This window comes from Peromyscus leucopus, chromosome 3 (genome assembly GCF_004664715.2).
Source record: "Peromyscus leucopus breed LL Stock chromosome 3, UCI_PerLeu_2.1, whole genome shotgun sequence".
NCBI classification, from domain to species: Eukaryota; Metazoa; Chordata; class Mammalia; order Rodentia; family Cricetidae; genus Peromyscus; species Peromyscus leucopus.
The window spans coordinates 62,009,717-62,035,957 of NC_051065.1; the positions used below are offsets into that span (position 1 = coordinate 62,009,717).

The 26,241-nt window shown below is 51.5% G+C and overlaps 1 protein-coding gene across 8 annotated transcripts in view; it reads right to left on the reverse strand.

The window, feature by feature from the left end:
- Positions 1 to 26,241, reverse strand: part of Prkag2 (protein kinase AMP-activated non-catalytic subunit gamma 2) — a 264,212-nt gene that overhangs the window by 102,029 nt on the left and 135,942 nt on the right. The window lies entirely within an intron of this gene.

Sequence of the window (26,241 nt, forward strand, 5' to 3'; positions counted from 1 at the left end):
GCCGGAAGAGCAGCACCCAAGGCTGTCCTCCGACCACACACATGTGCACCTTGCATGCTCACACAGGCCAGCACATTAGTTCATCCCTCGGCCCCGTTTCTCCTCACCGAGTGACTGGGTCACGGCCGTGCTGATCTTGAAAGCCGAGCTCACACGCCCACTCGTTTATCACGAGGTGAGTCAGGGCAGCATGGTGCCTGGTGGGGAGGGGTCAGCCTCCCACCCTCCCCATGTGAGGAAGCGGTAAGCAGAAGAGGCATGGAGCCCTTGACCTGGCATGATACCATCTGGAGTTTTGGGAAGGGGAAAGGGCTTTATATATACAGTGCTTACATCCTGCCGATCCGCAGATGTCAGCAGGTCCCTGGAAGGGGACATCTCCAGGGAAGGGAACAAGCAGAAGGAAAGCTTCCCCTCACATCTTTTCTACTCCCACGCCCTACAGTGTAGGTATGGTGGGCGATGTTTGGTCTTCATTGTCAATTTGACTGGATTGAGAATCCCCAGGGAAGCACACCTCCGGGTGTGTCTATTTGGGTGCTCCCGGGAGGTTTAACTGTGGGTAGCATCATCCCATGGACTGGGTGTCCCAGACTGGACAGAAGGGAAAGTTAGCTGTGTGTCAGCATCCAGTCTATTTCCGGACTGCAGAAAGTCGCCTTAGCTCCTGCTACCAAGCCTTTCTTGCTACTGGACCGTCCCATAGCGTGAGCTAGAACAGACCCTGTCTTCCTCTCGTTGGTTTGTCAAAGCAACAGGAAAGGTAATTATACAAGTGTGTATTATACATTTTGACAATTATTTTTTCTATCCATTGTTCTTTTTATGAGCAGCTGGCAAGCCATGTGTTTAAGCACATGTCGCCCCCTGCCCTCGTCCCCTCTATAGCTCTGTGCGACTTCCACCAGAGCTAGAGACAGGGCTTTGCCATCCTGAGCTGACCGCTGTCTGTAGAGTACGGGCTGGCTCGCTCCCTCCCTCCCTCCCTCCTTCCCTCCCTCCCTCCCTTCCTCCCTCCCTCCCTCCCTCCCTCTCTGTTTCTACGTCTTGGCCTGTCTGTCCATCTTTGCAAGAAGCTATCTACTCACACCATTCCCCCGGCAGAGGCCCCGTCACTGCTGGGTGAGGGGCCTCACTGACAGGGAAGGACTCCCTGCTGGTTCTCTGGGTGGCTAACGTTCACCTTTCCAGTGTAAACCACTGGAAGAGAATGTCGGCAGCTTGCTCAAGAGGGCTCAGAAGGGTACAAGCCATCAAAACTTGGTGGCCCTGAGTCCTTGTAGGTTTGTGCAAATGCTGGAAGATCCTGGCCCCCTCCAATGGAGGCCAGGGGAGAAGGCTGGAGACTGAGGGGCACTGGGCCACAGCTAGCACGGGCCGATCTCCTCGGGAAAGCAGCTGGCCGAATGAACGGCCTTCTGCTGGGAAGGATACCCTACTTTTGACGTGGCTAGACGCCGTTCCACCCCTTCAAGAATAACTATTGACTTTCTAAGGCCGTGAGGTGTTTCCGTCTTCCACCCCACCTGCCTCACCTCTGTCCTGCTCTCCTCCCCGAGCCAGGAACTCCCATGGGGGAGACAAATGCACAGTGACTCCCCAGGCTGTGTCTGGCATCTTTCTGGGACGATGACCCCCAGGACACCGACTGGACAGAAGAGGAGGCTTACCCTGGCCCATGGTTTCAGTCCGTGGTGGGCTAGCCTGCTGCTCTGGGCCAGTGGTGGCCCAGCATGACAAGAGTGTGTGGCAAGAGCCCACCTCATGGTCAGGTCACAGAGAGGAGGAGGAGGAGGAGGAGGAGGAGGAGGAGATGAAGGACCCACAATGCCCTTCAAGGAAACAACCCCAAGGACTGAAGACCTCCTACCAGGCCTTATTGCTTAAGTTTCCCACAAGCACCGAGTTGGGGACCCAGTCTTTAACATGTGGGTCACTGGGGAACATTCTAGATAGAGACCATGGCAGAGGGGGAAGGGTAATGTGTGAGGCGAAGGGCCAGGTGGAATGCCAGATGCCGGGCAAGGCTCACACATGCGTATGTGGGGAAGATATGATTAGTTTAGGGGTACAGGGAAGAGCCTTCCTAGAATAAAAACTATGCCCCCCCTTCTCCCTGAGGGGTGAACTGTCTTCCAGCACCCTGCGGCACTTCCTGCAGCCCGCAGAGTCCGGTCACACGTTCTGTGTCATCTGCTTCTCAGTCACCTACTCTGTGCCTGAAGCAGCTGGGGCTCCGAGGACATTTAATTACCTATCCACTTCCTCTGTCAAGCAGACTGCGGAGTTCACACGTCCTGACTCCAGCTCCCAAACTCCTTCACTGTAAATAAATGGGAGACGCCGTCCAGGCCCAGGGCTAAAGATGTAAAATCCCATTTCAGCCACACGAACTCTCTCTGAAAGAGGGCGCCACGGGCCTACAGGGGAGTCTGGAGGTAACCAGGCACCTGGAAAGGGCAGGAAGAGGCACTAAGGGAGGGGGGAGGGTGTGCCGAGGAGGGGCTGGGCCTGGGGCGCAGAGTGCTCCCCACACTGGGTGGCCTTGGCCAGGCAGCTTTTCCTCCATGCTGGCAGGGAAGGCAGGGGTAGAGATCCATTGTCACCACGCGGGTGCTGGCTTCTCGGCAGTTCATGAGGAAGGGCCACAGGGCCGGTGAGGACACTCCTGAGTGATTTTCTGTTTGAACATTGGTGTCACCCCTAGTCAGTCTGGGGACAAGAGAGGCCAGGCTGCCTCTTGTCTCCATTCCTTCACAACCCCGACGTGCAGCGCGTCCAGCCTGCTCATGCTGTGACAGCTGCGCCACTTATAAAGCTTATGCTCAACAACCACACAAGTTACCAAAGAAAACCATAAAGGAATCTCATCGTGTCTCAATAAGTTTATGACTGGGTTAGGCTACATTCATCGCTATCCGGGGTGTGTGCTTCTTACACAGACTCATTACTACTTTCTCGACGGACAGACTACAGCTTGGCTATCTAACAAGAGCAGGTGCCTGCTCTGCACATCAGCAGCTCCCAGGCAGCTTCTGGGGCCCAGCTTGGTGCAGGAGGACGAGGAAGCCAGAGGCCCAGTGCAGGTGTGGTGGGGGAAACGGAGAGAAACCAGCAGCAGACCCAGCACCTCCAACCATCCCCTGGGTTAAATATATGTGTCCCCGAGGCAGGAGGGGCTCAGACAGGAGCAGCCAGCCTGCAGCCGGAGGTAGCAGGTCCTCTGAGGACCGGGTCTCCAACCTAGAGAACAACGTGGCTGGTCTCCAGAGCAGGTGACACTCATACAAGGTGGGGATGCCCATGGTAACCCAAGAAGGCAGCCAGATGGTTCCCTTGTCAGGTCTCTTCTGAGAAGCAGCCCTCCTCCGCTTCTAAAAGGTTTTGCTGAGGGCTGTTGTCAGCTCTGAGGGCGAACAATGGCTTTGATTTTTTTTTTTTTCCTGGCTGCTGCAAAGCCTATGAATAAGGCCAGTGAGTGAACAGAACGGGACCCTGGCAGCCACACAGAATGCCAGGCAAGTGTCTCCAGACACCAGGGAGCCATGAGCGGGTGACTTCACAGGGCCTGGCTGGCCATGCTGGCGGTGGGGGCTGCAGCTGAGAAGTGGGAGGGGAAGGGTGGACAGAGATGCCAATGGAGAGACGAGAGCCCTGCCCTTAAGACTGCTGGGCAAGGCTGAAGCAGAGGCCTGGGCTTCAGACGTTCTGAGCTCTCGGCCTGGACTTACCCCTAACTCACCCTGGGCACAGAAGCAAGACCACCTCCTATGCCCTGCTACAAAGAATGCTCCAGAGGCTGTGCATGTGCTCTGACCCAGACTGTTGTGTGAATGGACCAGGCTGGAGCCAAGGGACAGCACTGGCCTTTTCATGCATGGGTGACAGAAAGACAGACTTCACTTTGCTGACTGCAAATCTAATAGGCCAGGGGAATAGCAAGTGTTCAGCTGACGTGGGGTGGGAGCGAGGGAAGGTCAGTGTGACTTTTTGAAGCACAAACTGCCTGTCACAGCGACAAGGGCCTGCTTAGCGTTCTTAGTTCGGGGGATAGGGATGAGGGCCATAAGGGGAGCAGGGGCATAGGGAGGGTGCTGGACGAAAATGCCCTGAATGGGGAGAGACGAAAATCCTTGCTGCTGAAGAACCAGCACTGTCAAAGGGGACACAAGTCATTAGACCATACAGGAGTCACAGTGGTGTGTGTGACCCTGGAGGCTGAGGGACATGGCGGCAGAAGCAGCTTCCCAGCGACTGTTTGCTTAGGGTGTCTTCCCTCTAGGAAGACTGTGACTTTTAATGAACTCACTTGCAGTATTAGGATTTGAACCTATGGCCTCCAGCATGAAAGGCAGGCACTCTACCACGGAGCCATATCCTCAGTCTCCTCTTTAGTTTTTCTTTTGAGACAGGGTCTCACCAATTTGTCCAAGGCTCGCTAAGGTTGGCCTTGAACTCATTCTGTAACCCAGGCCAGGGCTGAACTTGCCCTCTTCCTACCTTAACTTTTTGGGGTAACAGTATTATACGCCTTTGCAATTTGGTCTGGCTTCTGTTATTACGTTTAACCTTGTTTCCAAGGTGGCCCTCTGGCCTAGTCACCATCCAATCCTCCCTAGACCGCCCCTCAGCCCCTTACTGCTGGATGTCAAAGGCAGGCATGCCGGCACCTTGGTGCTGCAGGTACTGCGCTCAGGCGCTGCAGTTCGAGATGGAGGGGACACACTCTCTGCCTGTCACACTGCTTCTTATTGGAGATGGGAGACAGTGTGTGTGTGCTCTCTGCTGCCCTCCATCTCCTCCCCACCCGCCCTGGCCACTGGCAGCTTCTCTCGATCCTGCTGGCCTGGAAGGGTAGGGGCTTCTGCTCTTGCTGGCTCCTGGATTTAAGCCTTCATCTCCTTTCCTTATTGGCTCCCGAAACCACTCCCACGCCTCTGTGAAAAGGCCCTTTGCAATCCCAGCTAAATGCCCCTGTTCCCTGTCCTTGCAGATGTGACCTCCAGCTTCGAGCCTTTACTCCCACACTGTTTAAGGGCTGACAGACCCCCCAGATCTGGAACCTGAGTGCAACCCCCAGTCACCAGCTGTGTGGCCTCAGGTGAGTCCGTGTTCAGTGTCTAGCTCAGCACTTGCAGATGAGCAGGTCTGCAGCCACGCTACCCCGAATGCCCAGGCCTCTGTCTGAAGATGAGAGCTGCCCTAGGGGGTTTTGTGGTGATTACAAGGTAAAAGCAAAGAACTCCAGAACGCCCAACAGCAGTGTGCACTGACAGCTAGTTAGTGCCATTAATACAAGATCCCAGGAGAAGGGCAGCTCGCAGGGAACTCAAGTCCACTTAGCTGTTTCTGACCACCTGCCTGTCTCTCTTGTAGGAGTGTGACAGCTGAAGTCCAAGAAGAGTCTACCTCCTGCTACCCTTAGACCCGTGGTCCCTCTGCCTTGGCACCGTGAGGGTAACAACAGCCTTCCTTCCCAAGCAGACAGTTTTCCTTTGGTAAGGTCCACATCACAGTCATCATCAGGTACCCTTCAAGCCAGGGTCAGCCAAGATGCAACTGGGAAGCCCTTCTTTAGGGAGGTACCAGGACAATGTGGTATTTTATCCACAGTAGTTTAAGAAACCTGAGCCACAGACCATAAGGACTACTTCTAAGTACCACACTTCGGGGATCTGAGTATGAGCTCAGTTGCTAATAAGCATGAGGCGCTGGTTTTTATCCCTAGTACTGCACTGAGCTGGGCATGGTAGTGCATGCCTGTAATCTCAGCGCTTGAGAGACAGAGGCAGGAGGATCAGAAGTTCAAGGTTACCTTCCACTGTCAAACCAAGCGTGAGGCCAGACTGAGATACTCGAGACCCTGTCTCAAAGACCAACCAACCAGCCAACCCCCAAACAACCAAACATAAAAAAACAAGCCCAGTTAGTTTAGTACACATTAGTTCACCCAGTCACATTTGTTCTCGGGGTAGGTACTTCATCAAGGTGACTTTTGGGCGACCAGACCCTCTTTCTCCAGTGGTGTTCTCCACATGACATTTTCCCACCTGTGACTCCAGTCATTGTATTCTCTTTCTCTTTGACCTACAATCTGAGATGCTAGGTCACTTTTCTAGGCCACTTCTCCATCACCTGCCTTGCTGGGATGCATCCAGAATGATCATGGCCCATCCCACCTGTCCTCATCCCTGGCTCAGGCTCTGGGAGGAGCCGGAGCCTGATGCTGCTGTCTCAGGCAAACACACTGGTTCTGGGACCCGTTACCCTCTCCAAAAATACACTGTCTGATATTATTTTTGCCATTTGTAAATGAATCAGTATTTTAACAGGCCCTCAGTTTTATAATATAGTGATCATAAGAGATACTTATGATCACATGAACAACAACTCCTTGGCATCCTCAATTTTTAGAATTACAGATATTAATAATTTATGACTAATATATATTTAAAATAAAGCAAAAAAGGGAAGGGAGTAGTATATATTTTTATGTATTATAGATGTGTTTAATATATGGGTCAAGAGATGATGTTAGATTCATGCATCTACTTTTCCATTCAGCTTATTCAATGTGTGGTTTTGGTTGAAATACATATATTACTAGTAATAAAATACATATAACATGCTATTAATATATACCACTCTATATGATATGTGTTCTCAATGTAACACACACACACACACACACACACACACACACACACACACACACACATTTCTAGCTTCACAGAGGTGAAATAAGGAAACCATTGGATTCTGAGAATGATTTTTTTTTTCCTTTGGTTTTTCAAGACAGAGTTTCTCTGTGTAGCTTTGGAGCCTGTCCTGGAATTTGTTCTGTAGACCAGGCTGACTTTGAACTCACAGACATCCACCTGCCTTAGCCTCCCGAGTGCTGGTATTAAAGGTGTGCACCACCACTGCCCAGCTTCTGAGAATGATTCTTAGTGACTGAAGGGACTTGGACCTCACTATCAGGACCAATGCTCTACCCTGATTCTGTCCTTTTTCTCTCTTGGTGATTCTTGTAGGCCTCTTTCTCCTTGTGAGAATTCAAGTCTCTCAGCTGGGACCACATGGTAAGACAGAGACCATCTCTTATATCTATTTCATTGAATTCTCTGCTTCTCTTCACTAACCATATCCCAATGCTATGGAGAATAAGGGTCATGGCTTAGATTTGGGTGCCCTTTGACGAGGACAATCTGTGCATAATTGCTATTCATTGTTTCATTATTCTCCATGGAGGTGTTTATATTTTAATTTAAAGACAAAAGGGCAAAAAGAAATGACACAGAATAGAACTCTCAACATGCTCTAGATGGGAATATAAGATCCTGAACACTGACTGATGGGCAGGCTTAGGTGGGGTACTTTCAAGGTAGCATCTCCTTCAAAATGAAGGCCCATGATAGATAAGACCAGCTCTGTTCAGAAAGCTTTTCTTCCATATCCAAAGGCTCAAAGGTTGTTGGTATGTTTCAGACTCTGAGAAGCCCAGTGGCAAGAGAACTCCTAGGTTTTGTCTTTGCTCTTTAGGTCCATCTGCAACTTTCTCAGGGATGTTATAGGATGTTGGAGACATCACAACATCCTGGCACAGTGATTCATGGTCATTGTGATGTCTGTGTCCTGGTCCAGCCCCTTTCAAAAGTACTTCAAGGGCTGAAGGTATGGCTCCATTGGTAGAGTGTCTGTCTAGCATACAGGAAGTCCAGCACTGATTAAAAAAAAGTTAGCTCAGTTGGGAAAATGCTACTGTGCAAGCATTAGGACCTGAGTGTGATCCCCAACCCCCACGTTAAAAACTGGGCCTGGTAATGCATGCTTGAAACCCTATCACTGAGAAGGTGGAGGCAGGTGGATCCCTGGAGCACACTAGCTTAGCCAATTTGGTAAGACAGTTAAGAGAGTCTGTCTCCAAGCAAACAAACAAACAAACAAGCAAATGACATCAAAGGTTGATGGAACCTGAAGAATAACACCCGAGGTTGTCCTCTGGCCTCCACCCTACGTGCACACATGTACATGCACTTCCCCCATAGACACCTACATAAACACAAACACACACACACACACACACACACACACACACACACACACACACACACACAGAGACACTCGGAATCCTGAGGGCAGCCTCAGAGGTAAATCAAGCTGTTGCTGTGTGACTTTTTCCCCCACTCTTTCACTAAGAAAGCACAATGTGTGTCGATGTGAATAGCTGAGATAAAGACCGAGGGCCGGGAGGAACAGTGCTGAAGCCGGATGGGGAAAGAAATGTTATCCACCCTGGAGTCAACTGTCTTTAACTTTGTTTCCTGTCTTCAGATGTGTTAGTAGCCCTTGCTGATTTATGATCCTAGGGAGGCATGTTTGTTTACTAAATCTCAAAGCATCCCTGCCTGTACCCAAGCTTTGCTGCCCTTGGGTGCTGCTGCTCTGAGCGTGCCTAGCCAGCTTCGAGGTGACACCAACTGTGTGTCTGTGAATATGTGTTTGGGAGTGGGCCAGTTTTGCACCATATCTTTTTGTAGATTTCCTCTGACTGGTCATACTGTGTATGGATAAAGGTAGCCTAATTGAAAAGCTTTCTAGGGAAAACAGGAAGCACACAGACAACATATCCTATCAAGCAAACCACTTCATTCCATTTACTTCATAATGATAATGGTGCTCCTTCTCCAGCACCATGTCTGCCTGTACACTGCTGCATTTAACAATGTACTGCAATAATTGTATTTATACCCTGCATCTCCATCTTAGCTAGGGTTCTACTGATGTGACAGAAGCAACTTGGGGAGGAAGGGGCTTACTTAGCTTACATATCCCAGGTCACAGTTCATTGAGTGAAGCCAGGGCAGGTACCCAAGGCAGGAGCCTAGAGGCAGGAACTAAGGCTGATGACACAGAGGAATTCTGCTTACTGATGTGCTTTTCATGGTTTGTTTAGCCTTCTTTCTTTCTTTTTTTCTTTTTCTTCTTTCTTTCTTTCTTTCTTTCTTTCTTTCTTTCTTTCTTTCTTTCTTTCTTTCTTTCTTTTTTTTGGTTTTTCGAGACAGGGTTTCTCTGTGTAGCTTCGCGCCTTTTCCTGGAACTCACTCTGTAGCCCAGGCTGGGCCTGCTTTCTTAGACAACTCAGGACCACTTGCATAGGCACGGCATCACAGCCTCCATGGGGTGGGTCCACCCATGTTAATCATTAATCAAGAAAATGCTCCCAAAGGCTTGCCCACAGGCCAATCTGGTGAAGGCATTTTCTCAGTTGTGGTTCCCTCTTCCTCAATGATCAGCCTGTGTCAAGTTGACATAACACAACCCACATGAGAGGTCTGTGGATCTTGGGCCCTTGAAGAGTCCATCGGTTCAGCCCTGTACCGCTGTGCTCTCTGCTGGGTCCTTGAGCAACATGCTCTGCTGACTTCCTATTGGAAGCCAGTGTGCCAGTGCCCACTGCCAAGGTCAGTGAGACCATGACTCAGCAGACCCCTAATACATCACGGAACACATCCCTACCCCACCAGCTCAGGCACATTTGGCTGTGAGGTGGCTGGACTAGAGCGAGGCTGTGTCCAGGTGACAAGTCTTAAGCGCCACAGCAGACGCAGCTTCTGCCTGGCACACTGACTGTCCAGCCAGTGCTGGCTGAAGTGAGGCTGATCCAGGACTGTGTGCAGGTTCAACAGGGCAGGATGCTGGAAAGGTGGGCAAATCAAAGGAAAACCCTGGAGGAGAACCTCTCTCTGCTCTCTGCACTGCTTCCAGAGGGGGTCAAGGTGGCTAGGAAATCTAAGGTGGCCTTGGCCCTGTGTCTAAGAGGATGGAGGCTCCACCATCAGGAAATATGTAGTAAGAACTTGAGGCCCTGGTAGTTCCCAGGCACAGGCTTGACCTTGAGGTCTGAGCTTCACTGGTGGTTTCCAGGTCCTCCTTGGTGTCTCCTGGTTTAAATTCTCTTGGGCTTTAACTCAACTTGGGTAGAGTTAGGCTCCATGGCCTCAGTGGTCGGGGATGTCACTGGGGGAACATGTTTAGCTGTGCTCTTTTGCTCCTGAGGAAAGTCTGGCCAATCCCACTCTAGCACATGGCACATCCTAGGCTGGTAGTGACCTGTCTGTCATGATACTCCAGGTCACAGACCTCTGATAACTGCCTTTCCTGTAGTCAAGGATGGTCGAATGGACATGTTCCCTGAATGATGCCTTGTCTTTGGACACCTGGTGGTCACTCGGCCACTGGCCAGTTCTCCTAAGTTCCCCTGTTCCTTCTCAGCTTGCTTGAGACCTTGGTCTGAATGCTGCAAAGATGTGTGCATCCTACAAGCCAAATGCTTTCTAACCTGACATTGGCCATGGCTCCTTTCTCTGCAGTCATCTCCATCACTCATCGAAGAGATGTTGGTCTGATCCGACAGTGGGAGTTTGAATGCAATTGGCCCTCATAAGCTCATAGGAAGTAAGTGGCACTATTAGGAGGTGTGGCTTTGTTGGAGGAAGTGTGTCACTGTGGGAGAGGGCTTTGAGGTCTCCTATGCTCAAGCTGTGCCCAGTGTCACAGTTTGCTTCCTGTTGCCCAGATCAAGATATAGAACTCTCAGCTCCTTCTTCAGCACCATGTCTGCCTGCACACCGCCATGTCCTGTCATGATGATAATAGACTAAACCTCTGAAACTGTAAGCCAGCCCCAATTAAGTGTTTTCCTTTATAAGAGTTGCCATGGTCATGGTGTCTTTTCACAGCAATAGAAACCCAAACTAAGACAATGATCCACTGGCTTTGACTCTGCCTTATCACACCTCCAGCTCCCTCTTGATTCTCATACTAATTTTGTCGTCCCCCCACCCTCACCCCGAGACAGGGTTTTTCTGTGAAGTGGTCCTGGCTGTCCTGGAACTCGCTGTGTAGATCAGGCTGGCTCAAACTCACTGAGGTCTGGCTGCCTCTGCCTCCCAAGTGCTGGGATTAAAGGCGTGTGCTGCCGCCACCGCTCGGCTTCATACTAATGTTGAGTAAGGTTTTAGGGTTGTACATTTGGCTATAGGAGGTAAGACTCTTTTATAATCTTTAATAATTGATATTCTTAAAAATATGTTGAAAACATCTGTGTTATTTTGGAATCAAAACACTGTGGTAATTGGAGGATGAGAAGTTTTTCCTTCATGATGAATTTTTTTAAAAAGAAAAATCTATGTACCACGTGTGTGCCTGGTGCCTAGAGAGGCCAGGAGAAGGCATCAGATACCCTGGAACTGGAGTTACAGATGGTTGTGAGCCATTATGTGGGTGCTGAGAATAGAACACAGGTCTTCTGAAAGAGCAGCCAGTGCTCGTAAATGCTGAGCCATCTCTCCAGCTGCCCACACTTCTTTATTTCAACCAAGCTTCTTTAGGACATTTCCTCTGATCTAAGGACTAAGTCCACAGCCCTGCTTAGCTTCTGGTATGCGGGGATGGAAGACCAGAGATATTTCTTAAAGTTCCTACTCTCCTAGAAGACATTCAAGGAAAAATCGTTTTCTGGGTGACTTACACCCAATTGCCTTCTGTACTCAGTCAAAAGCTTGCTCTAGCACATCGTTCTTTTTTGTGGCTAAACCAGCAACTCAAAATAAAGCTGAAAGGGAACCGGGGAAGAGACGGATTCTTGTGGGCTAACCTTGGAAAGAACTGTCCCTCTCCAAGCTTACCCTAGGGCAGCGCTCTCCTTCACAGATTCATCACAACCCCAGACCTACACTTGGGTAAAGGTTGGCTAGCCGGTGACTTGGGTGTGGGGGAGCCCACCCCTGGCTTTGTGTGAGTGAGAAGGCAAATCTGGAGCAGAAGACAGAGGCTGCAGCAGGCTGTTTCCCAGGGTGTGGCTCCTGTAAACATGACAAGGTTTGTTACTGGTACCTTGGTCCTATCTGGTAATGAGTTATTTGTGGAACTGCAAATGTGACAGGTGTCATTTGGGGGTGTGTGACACAATATGGATAGTCCCAAGAGAACCCAAAGTGTGAGAATCAGCCGTGACTAGAGAGCACACTTGCCTCAACACTATTTTATTTATTTAGTGCATTGCACAGGTGCACACATGTGTGGCGTGTACATGTATATGTGTGCACATGAAGACCAGAGAACACCCTGCTCTGGGATTCCTCAAGGGCTATGCACCTTTTATTTAAGACAGATTCTCTCAGTGGCCTGGGGCTCTGTTAGGTCAGGCTGGATGGCCAGCAACCCCACGGATCTGCCTGCGTCTCTCTCTGTGAAATTATAAACACAAACTATTGCAGCTGGCTTTTTTTTTTTTTAATGTGGAATTTGGGAACTGAACTCACGTTACCAACTGAGCTATTTTCCCAGCTCACATCATCTACTTAAAAAATAATTACATTTGCTAGTGTGTGCGCACATGTACATGTATGCCTCGGTGCTTGTGTGAAGGTCAGAGGATAACTCCAGGAACTGTTGATCCACCACATAAGTCTAGTCCCAAGGATCGAACTTAGGTCATCGGGCTTGGGGGCAAGTGCCGTTACCCACTGGCCATCATTCCCATGGTCTCCTTCTGCAATGGAGGACATCCAGACTCTGAGAGGTGAAGCTTCAGCCTAGAGCCCATGCCAGTTCTGCAACCACTTAGGTCTTCAGATGCAGGTGCAGCTCTCCTGGGCCAGCAAAACGTTCACACACAGATGTTACAACTACTGGCAGTCCAAACAACAGGAGGAAGGAGGCCCTTCAGAGAATTATATAGGCATTTATAGAGACTAGCCAAGCTCTGCAACAAGAAATCATAAGCTATATTAAATTATATGCACGTGCAAAGAGCCAGGCGGAAGTTTTTTAAAGGCTAAGTGAAGAGGACACCATAAGTGATTTTGTACCAGTATCCTGGCTATAAGGGTCACTACCAAGGGTGGCAGCAGTCCAAGAGGAGCCAGGCAGTTGCTGGGCAGATGTCTGCAGGAGCATGTCCTGTGCAAGGTTGTGGGAGCCTTGTGCCAGGCTGTGGCTCTGGCTGTGTCTTTTGTGGTCACAGATGTGTGACACAGATCTCCTTCAGATGTGTTCTTTGAGGGAGACTGGATGCCGACCTGGGCCTGGAAAAGTCACCGTAACCTTGATTTCCCCAAGATATCTGTTTACAAGAGTGTTAGGTGGGCACTGGCCACAGCACAGCCAGTTGCTTAGTTCAGCCAGGTATCTCAAAGGCACAAAGCAAGAGAGCTGTGTTGTGGGTGAACTTGGAACTAACTCTACTGAGTGGGGTGCGAGATCAAGAGAGGTCAAGGGGCCACCAGACCTCCAGCTGAGTGGGAAACACCATGGTAGTGCTCCCTCACTGCACCGAGGATGGTGCTCCATCTCTAGCCTCTCTGGGAATTCCAAGTTTGGAAGAGCCACACGGTCACTGTTGTAGTTGCTGGGATGACTCCCCAGGAACTCCCTTACTTCCTTTCCTCCCTCCTTTGGATGGTGTACGTGTGTGTGATAGTCTCTCATGTAGCTCAGGATAGCCTCTATCTCCCCAGTGGTGGGGTGACAACTAGGAATCACCACACCGGGCTTTATGCATTGCTGGGGACTGCACCCAGGACTTTGTGTAGACCAGGCCATCATCTATCAACTGAACCACATCCCCCCAGCCCGAAGAAGTGGTTCTTGATAGTGCCGAGTCCTTGGGCCCTCTGAACTGTAACGAGTCACACACGAACCCCAGCACACACATTCCTTGCTTGTCCTGTTTCTGAAATAACTTCAGGGCTTTTCCAACCCCAAAGCTTGGCTTCTAGAATGTGTGTGCCAAGGGGGGTGTCCACCAAACATGCCCATGGGTCCTTTCCCGCAAGCGGTGTGACCCCCACCGTGCCAGCTGCTGGTGGGAGCTGTGCCCACTCTCCTGAAACCTCAGAGGGACCTTGTTATTCTTCTCTTCACTGTGACAGCATCCCTGGTGAAAGCAATGTTAGAAAGGAGAGGCTTAATTTTGGCTCACAGTTTCAGGGGGATATTAGCCCATCATGGTGGGAAGGAACCATGACTGGGGCACTATCCATGGTGGAGCTTGTGGCAAGACTTGTTCATATTTTTGGTTAATTACAAAGCAGAACACTTGGGCCAGAAGACCGGAAGGCCAGCCTCGAGTTGGTCATGTCAATCAGCCAGGCCCAGTGTCCTAAAGGTTCCAAAATCTTCCCAAACTACACCTCCAGCTTTGGACCCACTGTTCAGACCACAGGGGCCGTTCAAACAGTAACAGACTCTTGCCAGGAGAGTCGGGCAGGAGTCAACAGAAAACCAGAGTGATAGCTGCCTGGGACCTGCCACCAGACGTTCCTAGAGCATGCCAAGCATGCCCTTTAAAATCGGAAATTACATCTTGCGCTGCTTCTGCGCTTTTGGTCACCCAGCTATTCGAATCGATTCAGAACCAGTGGTGGGAGCTCTTCCCCACTGCAGACCACATGTAAGTGTGGCTTCCCAAGCTGCCCCTGCCTCTCTCTTTAAAAGCTTATTTTATATGAATGTCTTACCCGCATGTGTGTCTGTCTGTCATGAGTGCAGTGCCAGTGGAGGCCAGAGGAGACTGTCCAATCAACTGGAGTTATGGACAGTTGGGAGCTGTCATGTGGGCGCTGGGCACCAAACCTGGGTCTTCCGCAAGAGCGGCAACTGTTCTTAACCGCTGAGCCGCCTCTCCAGTTCCCTGAACTCTCTCTCGATGGTTCTATTTGTACCTCTTCCTGGCAGGTAGCTTTACCTTAAAAACACAGCTTTGGACCTCCCCACCCTCCAGGTTCTGGGTTCAGAGCAGGTGAGAGGGGACAGATAGTCCCAGGTGGACTTTGACTACTGTCCCCCCGAGGTATATTCTAGTTTTCCAGACATGCAGCAGCCCGAGGAAACCAGAGCACTCTCCCATGTGGGGACATGGGGTCTAGACCACAGTGCTTAAAAGCCGTTCTTGGTTTAAGGGCCATGCTCGGAAAGCAGGAGAAAGCTAGGGCTGGCACTAGGGAGGTTGTGCTTAATGTCCTCTTGCCTGGCTCCCCTGTGGTGTGCTCTCCCTGGGCAATGGCTGGTGGCCAGTATGGGTATTCCCTTCCAGGAGGCTGGCCACAGCCAGCTGCCATGGGACTCTGACCAGGGCTCTCCTGGAGCTCTGTTGACTTGACACATCATCTGATACAGCCTGCCAGGCCCTTGGGCTGTGAGGTGCCAGTGTGATGGCTAGGGAGGCTAGGCAGGTGTCCAGGCCACTTCTGCCCAGAGCCATTCTGAGCACTCAGCTGCTCCTCTTCTTCCCAGAATGAAAGGGATTGTGAGTACTGGCCACTGGCTTCAGTGATCAGTGGGTGACGGTCTCCCCGGAAAGGCAGGGAAGGAAGGACCATTCCTCTGGGAGGGGATGGAGGATCTCGTGGTGGGGACATGGGGACTGTCTTTGCTTGATGGCCCAGATCTACCCTATGGAGGCTGCAGTGGGATGAGAGACCGGTCACTACTTGAGCTCCTCGGAGGCTAGGTTCCAGTCTGATCTGTGGTCCCTGAGTAACACAAAGATCCCCCGTCACCCGGTGTCTTTGTTAGAGTGACCCCCTATGGCTGAGGACAAGTCTGTAAGAGCTGGCTGGTTCATGCAACAGCCCACGACACCCTCTTGACTGGGCCGGCTTGCTGCATGGGGGCTGCAGCAGGGCTTGTGGAGGGGACTCTGGAGGGACCTGCTGCTGGGAGGCCCTAACTGTCAGGGAGAGGCTATCTAGCCAATGGTACTTCGCCATAGCCCAAATCCAGAGAGTCTAGCACAGAGAAGGAGCTGATTGTGAAAAATTAAAGTTTTAAATGTCTAATTGTGTGAGAGGCAGCTCAGCAGTTGAGTACACACTGCTCTTGCAGAGAACCCAAGTTCTGTTCCTAGTGCCCACTTCAGGTGCTCACAATTGCCTGTAACTCCAGCTCCGGGGGATCCAACACTTTTGGCCTCTCAGGTTTCTTTGTATATATGTTTTAAATTATGATAAATATAGTTTATTAGTTTGTTCTTTCATGAGTCATGCCTCTTGGTAACCTTGTTAAACAAAGGTGTCCTACAGATCGGACTCACGTGTGTGTGCGCGCGCGCACGCACACACAGACACACACACACACACACACCCCCCTAAAATTAAAACCAAAATACATCTAAAACATTTACACAATGTTTACCATTTTAAACTACATACACATGCATATACACACCTAATTTAAAAATAAAATAGATCTAAAACATTCATACAACGTATGATTTGTTCAAAGTACGCAGCACAGTGGTAAATCACATTCATACTGTGTGGCTGTCTATTCCCTGAGCCCTTCATTTTCCCAAGCATAAACCCTACACTCATTTGTTTTTCATGACTCGCTTATTTTGCTTAGTGTGCCAAGGTTTGCTCATGCTGTCTCGCCATGTGTCAAAATCCCCACTCCGTTTCAGGTTGAGGAACACACAGCTACCAAGAGGGTTTCTGAAAACTCCCGCCTGCCGGGCGGTGGTTGCGCACACCTTTAATCCCAGCACTCGGGAGGCAGAGGCAGGCGGATCTCTGTGAGTTCGAGACCAGCTTGGGCTACAGCGTGAATTCCAAGGATAGCCAGGACTACTCTGAGAAACTCAGTCTAAAAAACAAAACAAAGACAAAAACCTCCCTCCTGACCCTGTCCTCCCAGTCACACCAACCAGGTCTATACCTCTTACGTCCATGGCCTCATGCCAAAGGCCCACACAAGGGGCAAGCTCCTGAGTGTCTTGCTGGGGTGACCCCAGTCTCTCTTGGTCAGAACCTGTCTTTGCCTGTGCGAATGCTGGTCTTATCCTCCAGGGGTCTGAGTGTGTAGGTGCCCAGCCCTGGTCACAGAACTGGGTATGGTCAGCAGGCCCAGGGCAACGTCAGACTTTCTTGTCCTTCCACGGCCAAGTTTCCGAGGTGCTATTTGAGAAGCCCTGCCAAGGGTAATGTGACATTTACATGACACCAGGTGGGGCCGCCACGGTGACATAACAGAAGGAGGGGGGTGTGTCTCTGGGCACGGAGCCCACAGCCTGGCACAGTCTGGTGACTCCATGTTGTGTAAATTCAAGCACTAGTCACCTGCTCCTCCAAGTCACAGCTGAAACCTGGGCCCTCTGATGTGACAACAACATTATGATGTCTGTCACCTCTACCCGGGAACGCTTCTGCCTTCCTTCCCAGTTCTGTCCCAAGCAGAGCCCACTTGATGGAGTATTGTGAGCTTCCTTGATGGACACTGTGCCAGGAGCCTGAGTGCACAGGCAGGAGGCACAGTCCTTGGCCCTCAAGGGCTTCAGCAGTCAGTTCACACTCTCTCACTGGCTAAGGCTGCTCAGTTACAGTCGCTGTTTTCATCCGACCATCACTGAAACGGACCAGTCAAACCTGACCTCTGCGCTGGGGCACCCCCACTGGAAGGCAAGCAGCTTCACCCCTCCAAAGTATGCACAAGGGTGGCTCTTGGCAGAAGCTAGAAAGCCCGTTGCTGGCTGGGTTCTTAGATGAGGAAGTGGCCATCTCTGCACATCTCAGAACTAGGCCCCTTTGGGGCTTTTCATTCCCTGAAGATGGCTGGAAACCATGAGTTTCCAGAGGACGGCCGGCCTCCTCAGAATGACTGGTACAGGCAAAGCCGTCTGGGATTGACTGAGGCAGGAGGCAGGCCCCATTCTGTCTATATAATGTCGGCTTTTCACGGCTTCATACCCATAGGGCCTGGGGTTCCTATTTGAGTTGCCCAGCATGTCCATGATGGCCCTGTGGTTGGTGGCCCACAGAAGCCTCCTCTCCCACCCTGTCACAGATGCCCAGGGCTTACAGCCTCTGTTCCCGTTCACCCAGTTCCTTTCCCTCGTTCCCTTGAATGTGTGGACTGTGACGGACGGGAAGCAGCTGGGGTGACTGTGTTTAGGGGATCATCACTTGGGTGCCCTGCCCATGATCACTGTGCAGAGCCTGCAGCCACAGCTCCCACAGCCCTCTGCGCTGCTGAGGAGGGTGCGGGCTCCCCAGCCAGGCCCAGGAGAGGGGCTTCGGGGAAGCAAGACCAGGCCTTCTGTGCAGGCCCGGGCCTACCACATCACTCACCCTGAGAAGCTCCAGTCCCCTGAGTCAGGACCCCTTTCCCTGGCCTGAGTGTCCCCCAGCTGAGAAGAGTCTGTCCTCCACCATCATGAAAGATGTTAAGAAGTCACCCCTCAGCTTCCTCTCCTCCTGTCATACCACACTTCCGGAAACAGCGTCACGCATTTCAAAGCCAGGCTGGGAAGGCAGTTTGTCCATCCGGGGAGCAACAAAAGGTGAGCCCCAGGACTGGGCTCTGGCAGGGTCATCAGGCTGGTGCTCAGTCTGGCTTACAGTGGGGAGTCAGAACCGATCTGCAAAGCACGGGTGAGGAGGTCGCTTGCTCACGGCCCAGAGACTACCACCTGCAGACTCAGTTTCTCTTGCCTTGCTCAGGGAGAGATGGGGAAATGGAATAAGGGAGGGGCAGGTACCACAGCCTCCGGCTGTCAAGTCAGTCAGACAGGATGGGGTGGGGGTGGGCTGAAGCCTGCTGTGGGGGTAAAAGTGGGAGCCCCCTTGAGGAAGGATACAGAACCAAGCCTGGCCAAGTGGGCAGCAACCTGGAGGACCTTTGCGTGGAACACGCCAGGATGGGGGAGAGGTGGACCAGTGAGACCGAAGAATACACAGCTGTCTGTGGGGGTCCGTGATAGGGCAGGGAGGGTGGGAGCCAACGTACACTTGGGAACGTGCAGCTGGCACTGTCCATCTGGACGGAGTGCAAGTGACCTGGCCCCGGGTGGCCCCCGGGAAGAGGCAGCTGCAGTCAGCTGAGTCTTCAGGGAGGAAGGACAGGAAGGTCAGGGGATGGACAGCGGATCGGTAACGATGCTGTCATGATGGCTTTTCCCGATGACAGTGTGATAGCTGTCTGATAGGGACAGGAACTAGGGTATAACTCAAGAAGGGGACAGGAGGTGTTGGGAGCAGCCTCCTGGTGGAATGGAACATCAGAGCCCAGGACATGCCACAGAGAGGGAGATGACCTTCACCCTGCCCTCTCACACCACTGAGTCAGTGGTTCAGGGTTACCAGATGGAGAAGAATGGGCCAATGGTCAAGGCAAATGAGCCTCGAGACATGGGTTCGGGGACCTCTTGCTATGGGTGAAAGCAGAGGAACGCAGAGGAGCCAAGCCCAGGATCAGAGGGGGCCCTGCCACCCTGAGGCGCTGCAGTCAGGTCCCCCACACTGTCATACAAATGACAGAGGAGCTCAAGCACTCCCAGGAGCCTTAAGTGAGAGCTGGGGAAATAAATACCCCGCCAGTGGCAGAACTTTCCAGAAACTTTGGGGAGTGGCCCTGAGGACTGAGTACCCCCTGAGGACTGGGGCCACTTCTTCTTCTCTGGCCTGTAGTCCCTGCCAAGGAGAGTTTTCCTCACCTGGAGAAGCTGCCCCGTACGGTGACAGGAGAGGCTACCAAAACTGTGAGGTAAGTCACGCTGAGGACAGGGCTCCCGGGACTCTTTCTGGGCAGGGGCCTCACATAGAACCCACTGAGTGACCCCACAAGGGATACCTTCTTGCCGGGGTGAGGCTGCCATGGGAGAAGACCTCAGGGACATGCCAACCGTGGGCCTGGGGCCTTCATGGTCATGTTCTGGTCTCAGCCCCCACTGGAAAAGACAGTCAAGACCTGGCGGCAGGGTTGAGATGGAATGGCCCCCTCTGCCTGCCTGCAGTCTCCTAGGGCAGGTGTAGGGTGGCATCCTCCCTGCGGGGTGTGTTCAGCTTTGAATAAGAAGTGGTAGAGTCCTTTTGCCTTGAAATGTATTGATTAACCAATGGGTGGCAGTAACAGTGGGCACCCAAAGTACGGGTAGGTATCTAGGGCAGGATGCTCCACAGTTCCTATCCTTGGGCTAATGGAATGGAGCCAAGGAGGCAGCCACGGATGCGTGGGGTTGCTAGGACATGATACCAGGAAGTGAAGGAGCCTGCCACATCAGTCTTCAGACAAAAAAAATGAACATGGGGTGAGAGAAGAAGGATGGTATCCTATAGACTATGAGCTAGAGAGAGGGGCTGGTGCTTGGAGGACACTGGTCTTTAAGAAGGACTAGAACAAATTGGAGGAAGACAGGGGCAGACAAGCCAGAGGTGGTGGAGGGCAGTGACTTGATGCAGGGCCATACATGAGTCCCTGTCCCAAACTACAGAAACTAGAAGCCTCCCCAGGAGACTTGGAGACCTGCCACGACTTTCCTCAGACAAGATGAATGAAATAGTCCTACAGGACTCTCGCAGCACAGTTCTGAGAAATGAGGCTTTGATCCTCAACCTTAGTAGGAAACAAGTCTTTGAATACGTCCCTGCCCCCGGTGCTTTCCCCCCCTGCACAGACAGTGTGAGGTGACTCTTAGCAGCTCCCTCTCCAGTCTGCAGGACTGTTAAGTTGAATAAACTGGAAAGGGCTGTGTTAATAAACTGAGTTCTGCTCTGGGCGCTAGGAGAGTGAGTGAAACAGAAAGGTCATGTCTGGTGGACTCAGAGTCTTGAGTTTGACGACCAGCAAGCCTGGTTCTTGCCGTCAGTGCCTAGGCTGGCTCAGGCCTGCAGAGTCCCAGGGTATCTTTCCACAAGTGTCCCTGGTGACTCAGGCACCGCACTGTGCTGCAAGCCGCAGGAAAACGTAATGGAATTCAGCTACTATCACAAAAGCTACTACTTGGAAAAGTCAAGGACTTCTCCGAAGGTCAGGCCATGGCTTAAGAAGTGGGCCAGCATTTAGTAAGGATCAGGTTTATGAACCTGACCCCATAGGTCCAGATCCAGCAGCTGGGTAGACATCCTAGAATTGGCCTTTTCTAATAAGTTGGGGATTTTTTTGTTTGTTTTTGTTTTTCAAGACAGAGTTTCTCTGTGTGTATTTCTGGCTGTCCTGGAACTTGCTCTATTGATCAGGCTGGCCTTGAACTCAGACATCTACCTGCTTCTGCCTCCCAGGTGCTGGGATTAAAGGCATGAGCCACACTACCACCTGTCTAATAAATTTTCAGGTGATGCCAAGACTGCTGGTCTGAGATTCACACTGAGGACCACCTGCTCCAAGAGGTCATCTGAGTTCCTATAAAGACTGGAAACTCTGTGAGTTCGAGGCCAGCCTGGGCTACCAAGTGAGTCCCAGGAAAGGCGCAAAGCTACACAGAGAAACCCTGTCTCGAAACCCCCCCCCCCAAAAAAAAAAAAAAGACTGGAAACTTCTCAGCCACACGTCCTGGGCTCTCAGAGCAACCTGTTGGGAGTATCCAGACTATAGGTAACTTCTGCTCCCACACCCCTTAGCCTTACCCAGGGAGAGTCTAGGATCCATGGAGAGCCCATGGGGCTGCCTGAGTACCCAAAGAGTCACAGAACATGCCCTGAGGCCAGGACACAAGTCATGATAGTAGCCTTCATGTGCCACTGGGGTTACATAGGCACAGAGAAAGACCCTTCCTCAGGATCTTTGGCTCAGGGCAGTGCATTGCAGCAAGCCCGTGGCCCTGGCCAGAGTCCCTGGGTCCTGCAGGGTGGCTCCGAACATAAATGCTGAAATCTCCCAGATTCTCCCTCTCCCATGCTGCTTTGTTTCATCAACAGCTCTGGGACCTGACATGGCTGTATCATTTGTGCTCCTGGTGCTCAGTAGCTGCATGTGACCTGACACTACCATACTGCACAGCGTCATAACGGAGCACCCCTCTGCACAGTTCCATCAGGCAGTGCTCCCCAACGTGACTTCGTAAGAAGCCACAAGTAACGGGCAGGTTTTCAGACAAGGTCACAGTGTCAGCCCAACTGCATCCCCATTCTCTTTTTTCTGAGCCAGAGGTCTTGGGTATCTTCCTCAACTATTCTCCACTTTCTTTTTTGAGACAGGGTCTCTCTCTCTGAACTGATTCAGCTAGGTTGGCTAGACAGTAAACCTTAGGAACCTACAGACCTTCCTGTTCTAAGATTACTGGTACAGGCCATTGTGCCTGGCCTCTTGAAGTTGGTGTTGGGGTTTAAACTCGCATCCTCGTGTGCTTTACCAACAGAGCCACCTTCCCAGCCCCTCATTTTACATCCTTCACATCCCTGGTTCTAGTTCTTCAAAACGCACAGAGGACCTTCCATGCCAAAGAGAAATGGAAACCAAAAGGCATTTACTGACTCTTCTCCTCAACATGAAAAGCAGACTAGGCCATGCGGCACAACATTTTCATGAGTATCGACAGGAGGTGAGCTGGAGGCTGGGTCCACACTGAGTCCAAGAACCCGATCCGCAAGACAAGTCCCCTCCTGCAGCCATGCCAGGCGGCTCCCGTCTGCTCCTCTTATCTTTTGTGGATGCTCATCTTCTCTCCCCATCTGCCAGGAAGCCTGTGAGAGCATCGCCACAGCCACACTAAGCTCAGGCACATATGGCTTTGAAGTTTAATACTCATTCAATAATTCATTCCTAGGGACGAAGCATGCATCCACCACAGGCCCGAAAACCCCAAGTTTAAGTGATCGGGAGAGAGCCCCACGTCAAATGATTAGATAACGGGACCTTATCATGGCAACGTCAGCGAAGTCCTGGGGTGCACAGCCCACAAAGGTAGCAATATGCTTCCGAGAGTGGGGTGAACAAGGAGGAAGTGGAAGTCCACAGGATCACACATCCTGCGTGTGAGCGCAGGCGTTCTCTCGTGCCGGAAGGGGACAAGCCTGCTCCTTCCGAGACACCAAGGGAACAAAGGGTCGTAAGCTTGTAAGCATCTGTGGAATAAAGTGAAGTGTCCAACCTTCCAATGGCCGTCCTGTCTGGAGGCATCCTCACACAGACCCAGGCATCTCCCCAGGGGCCATTCCCTCTCTTTAGCCAAGTTCCTTAACATGCACACAACCTGCTGCCTCCCTCCCAGCCTGAGATGGTCCGTGGCTGAATGGTCTCATCGGTGTCCTGCACCATTCTGCATTCTGGGGCCCACTCATCCATGAGGGTCAAGCAGTGGAGGAAAGAGAAGTGGACCCCTGCCACGTGCACAGTGCCTGTGGAGAGGCCGAGGCTGCTCTGAGCAAGAAAACCGGCTCCCAGGACCCCTGGCTGCTTCTCCACGTGTCTGTAACTTACTCTACCAATGGGCGAATGAGCTGCTGCCCCCGCTCCCCTTCGGGGCCTTCTGTCCAGGGCACAGCAACGGTTGCTCTTTGCTGCGGCTGGGGGATTGATGACTGCTGGCATCCCTTGGTTGTTCACTAGTTAAAGGAACCCCAAGAACCTCCTTTCTTTCCTGCTGGACTTAAAGAACTTTCTGGTTCCGTAGTAAAGCACTTGCTGTGCCCTCGTGAGGACCAGAGTTTGGATCCTCAGAACCCACAGAAATGCCAGCAGGAAGGCCAGGAGAGGGGATCCACAGCAAAACTAGCCGTATCAGTGAGCTCTGAGTTCTTGAATGAGATGGAAGAGCCAATGGTGCAGGATTCCTGAAGCCAATCTCAGGTCTCTCATGCATTTGCATACATGTGCACATGCACTCACGTGTGCCTTCACACACACAGAACATGTATGTATACAACACATATATACCCAACAACACATATAAACACATGAAAATGGAAAAAGAAAAAAATGTTTCACCAGACAATAATAATCCAGTAAAGTCTTCAAGCCACAGTGGAACAAGTGGACAGAAGTGTTCCAAGTGGGAGCATCCCCGGAGGAGCACACAGCTGCCTCCTCTGGGTGTCCTGCCTGCTAAGACAAGCACCCGACTCCAATGCAATGTGTGCTTTGCTTACATCTGTCCTTCTAGGCAAGGAACCACGTGCTTTTTAACATCAGTGCTCTCTGGCTCAGAAACTAAAAACCAGTTCCTCCCCTCTCCTCCTCTCCCCTCAGAACATCCGTCATGTGAATTTACCACCACACGTTTATTGCTTCTATTGCTGATGGGCGTCTGGGTAGTTTCTTCTTTGGACTACTAGGAATAATGCTGGAACATTCTGTATATGTACGTGCCAAAATTTCTGCTTGTTTTTTGATGTATTTAGTCAACATAGAAGATATTACAGGGACAGGAGAGGGGAAAGGCTAGCTGGGCATTTGTGGGGGACCTACAATGTGTGGGGCCCATATAGCTAACATCACGCACCCCTACCTGTGAGGTGGTTGTTTAGGAATCTCTGTGCACCAGGATGCTCAGGACAGTACAGGATGAGGGAGGCTGGTAAGTAGATTTTGAATCCAAGTGAGACAACTTCAAATCAAAGCGAATGGAAGCAAGAGTCAAGAGCAGACGCTCGTGTGAAGATCCAGAAACTGTACCCTCAGACTGTCACACTCCACAGCCCTGCTCTGGCAGCCTCAGTCACAGAAGGAAGAGCCCTGCTCTCAGTGAGGCTCCCCTGGTGTGTTAGATCCTATCTCCTGTAACCGACACCCCCAGACTCGTCAGCCAAACCGCACACACCTGTGAGGACTGGCAGGCTGAGGAGAACTTTGCAACATTGTGATGAAAAGTCAATGAAATCAGACTGAGCTTTCCCCTGTACAGAATGGAGGTGCTGGTGCCTGGAAATCACCTGGAGAGCTCAAGTGATTAAACCCTGCTTAGGAAACCCCTCTGTTATCAGAGTTGGCTGGGTAGGAGTATCTGGCGTTCTTTGCATGCCAATAAGAGATAAGCCTGCTTCCTTTTGAGGAACACCAAAGAACAAAGGGTTGTAAGCTTGTTTCTTCTGTGCGTCTGCATGCATGCAAGCACACACACACACACACACACACACACACACACACACACACACACACACACCCTCACTCAGACATCTACAAGAACTGGAAGTTAATCCTGCTGGGAAAGTTGTCTGGAGAGCACTAACAGGTAGCTAGGATTATCCCTGTAGGGTAAACATACATCCACCTGTGCCCACAAACATCTGTCCAGCACTAAACAGACCTTTTGGAAAGCCAACTGTGACAGGCAGAGTGGAAGGGGACTACGTGCCTTCTTCCTCGTTCCAGGCCAGGAGCTGAGCTCAGCGCATTTGCTCAAGAAGATGCAAAGTGAGTGCATGCACGTAAGATGGCCCAGGGCTGCCTGTTTTATCCCTGGGGTGGGGGTGTCTGTCTGGGAGGGACTGTGGGAGGTTGGGATGACCCTGCACTCATTCCTTCTGGTTGCTTGAGTATTAGGTGGCCTTGCAGGCCAGCTCTTGCCTAATTCCACCCCCCCCCCCTTTTCTTTTTGGTTAAGGGATATGGATGTGGCTGTGCTCCTGTGAGCAGTGGAGACAATGGTAGATAAGGGAGAATGGGACTTCTCAGAGTGAAGGAGATAAAAGAGTTGAGCACAGACACTTGTGCAAGGGTTCAGAAAGAAACCATTCTGCCTGTCTGGGCTCTGTCCGCTGCAAGCCTTCTAGAGAGCATCTTGGGTTTCAATGAATGTTGGGATCCCTGCTGTGCTCAGGTTCTGGGGTCCTGATCAGGGAGATCAACTGGGCTTTTCTCTCTGATCAGGATATCACACATTATGAAGGGGAGAAGATGAGGGGAGAAACTTGTGGTGGACCTGAACTGTGCATCCACAGAACGGGGAAAGGGAAGAAATGCCTCTTTGCTCTGAGCACAAGGCCAGGGACTGACGCACGGCGGCATGACTCATCCTAGGGAAGAGCAGGGACTTGCCCTGGGCCACGCAGCTGGTGTCCCAGCTTCCTGCAGCCCTGGAGTCTGGCTCAGCATCTTCCAGCCTCCTCCCTGAACTTTTCTCTCAAACATGGAAGGAGTGATGAAAGCAGGTTTCGAGGGAGGGAGGCTGCGGGGAAGCCTGCTTGGTTCCAGGGCTCTGCAAGCTGGCTCCAGTCTTCCCCGGGGCTTCAACCAGTCAGGTTCTCCAGGAGAAGTGATCATGAAAGGGTCCAAGCTCTCTCCACCAGGGGCAGGAACTCAGCATGGAGATGGAGTCCCAGGAGCCCCAGCTTCCTACTGTGGGCATGGAACAGCGATCACCTGGACCTGCTCTGCTTCCAGAAGATGCATGCTTGCCAAGCAAATGACGTTTCCTAGGTTCCAAACTGAGACCTTCCTTCTTCTCTCCTTAGAGGAGAGACTTGGGCCCACGTGGGCTGCCTTTGGAATGGACCCGGGTGCAGTGATGGTGGTCCTAGCCAGAGC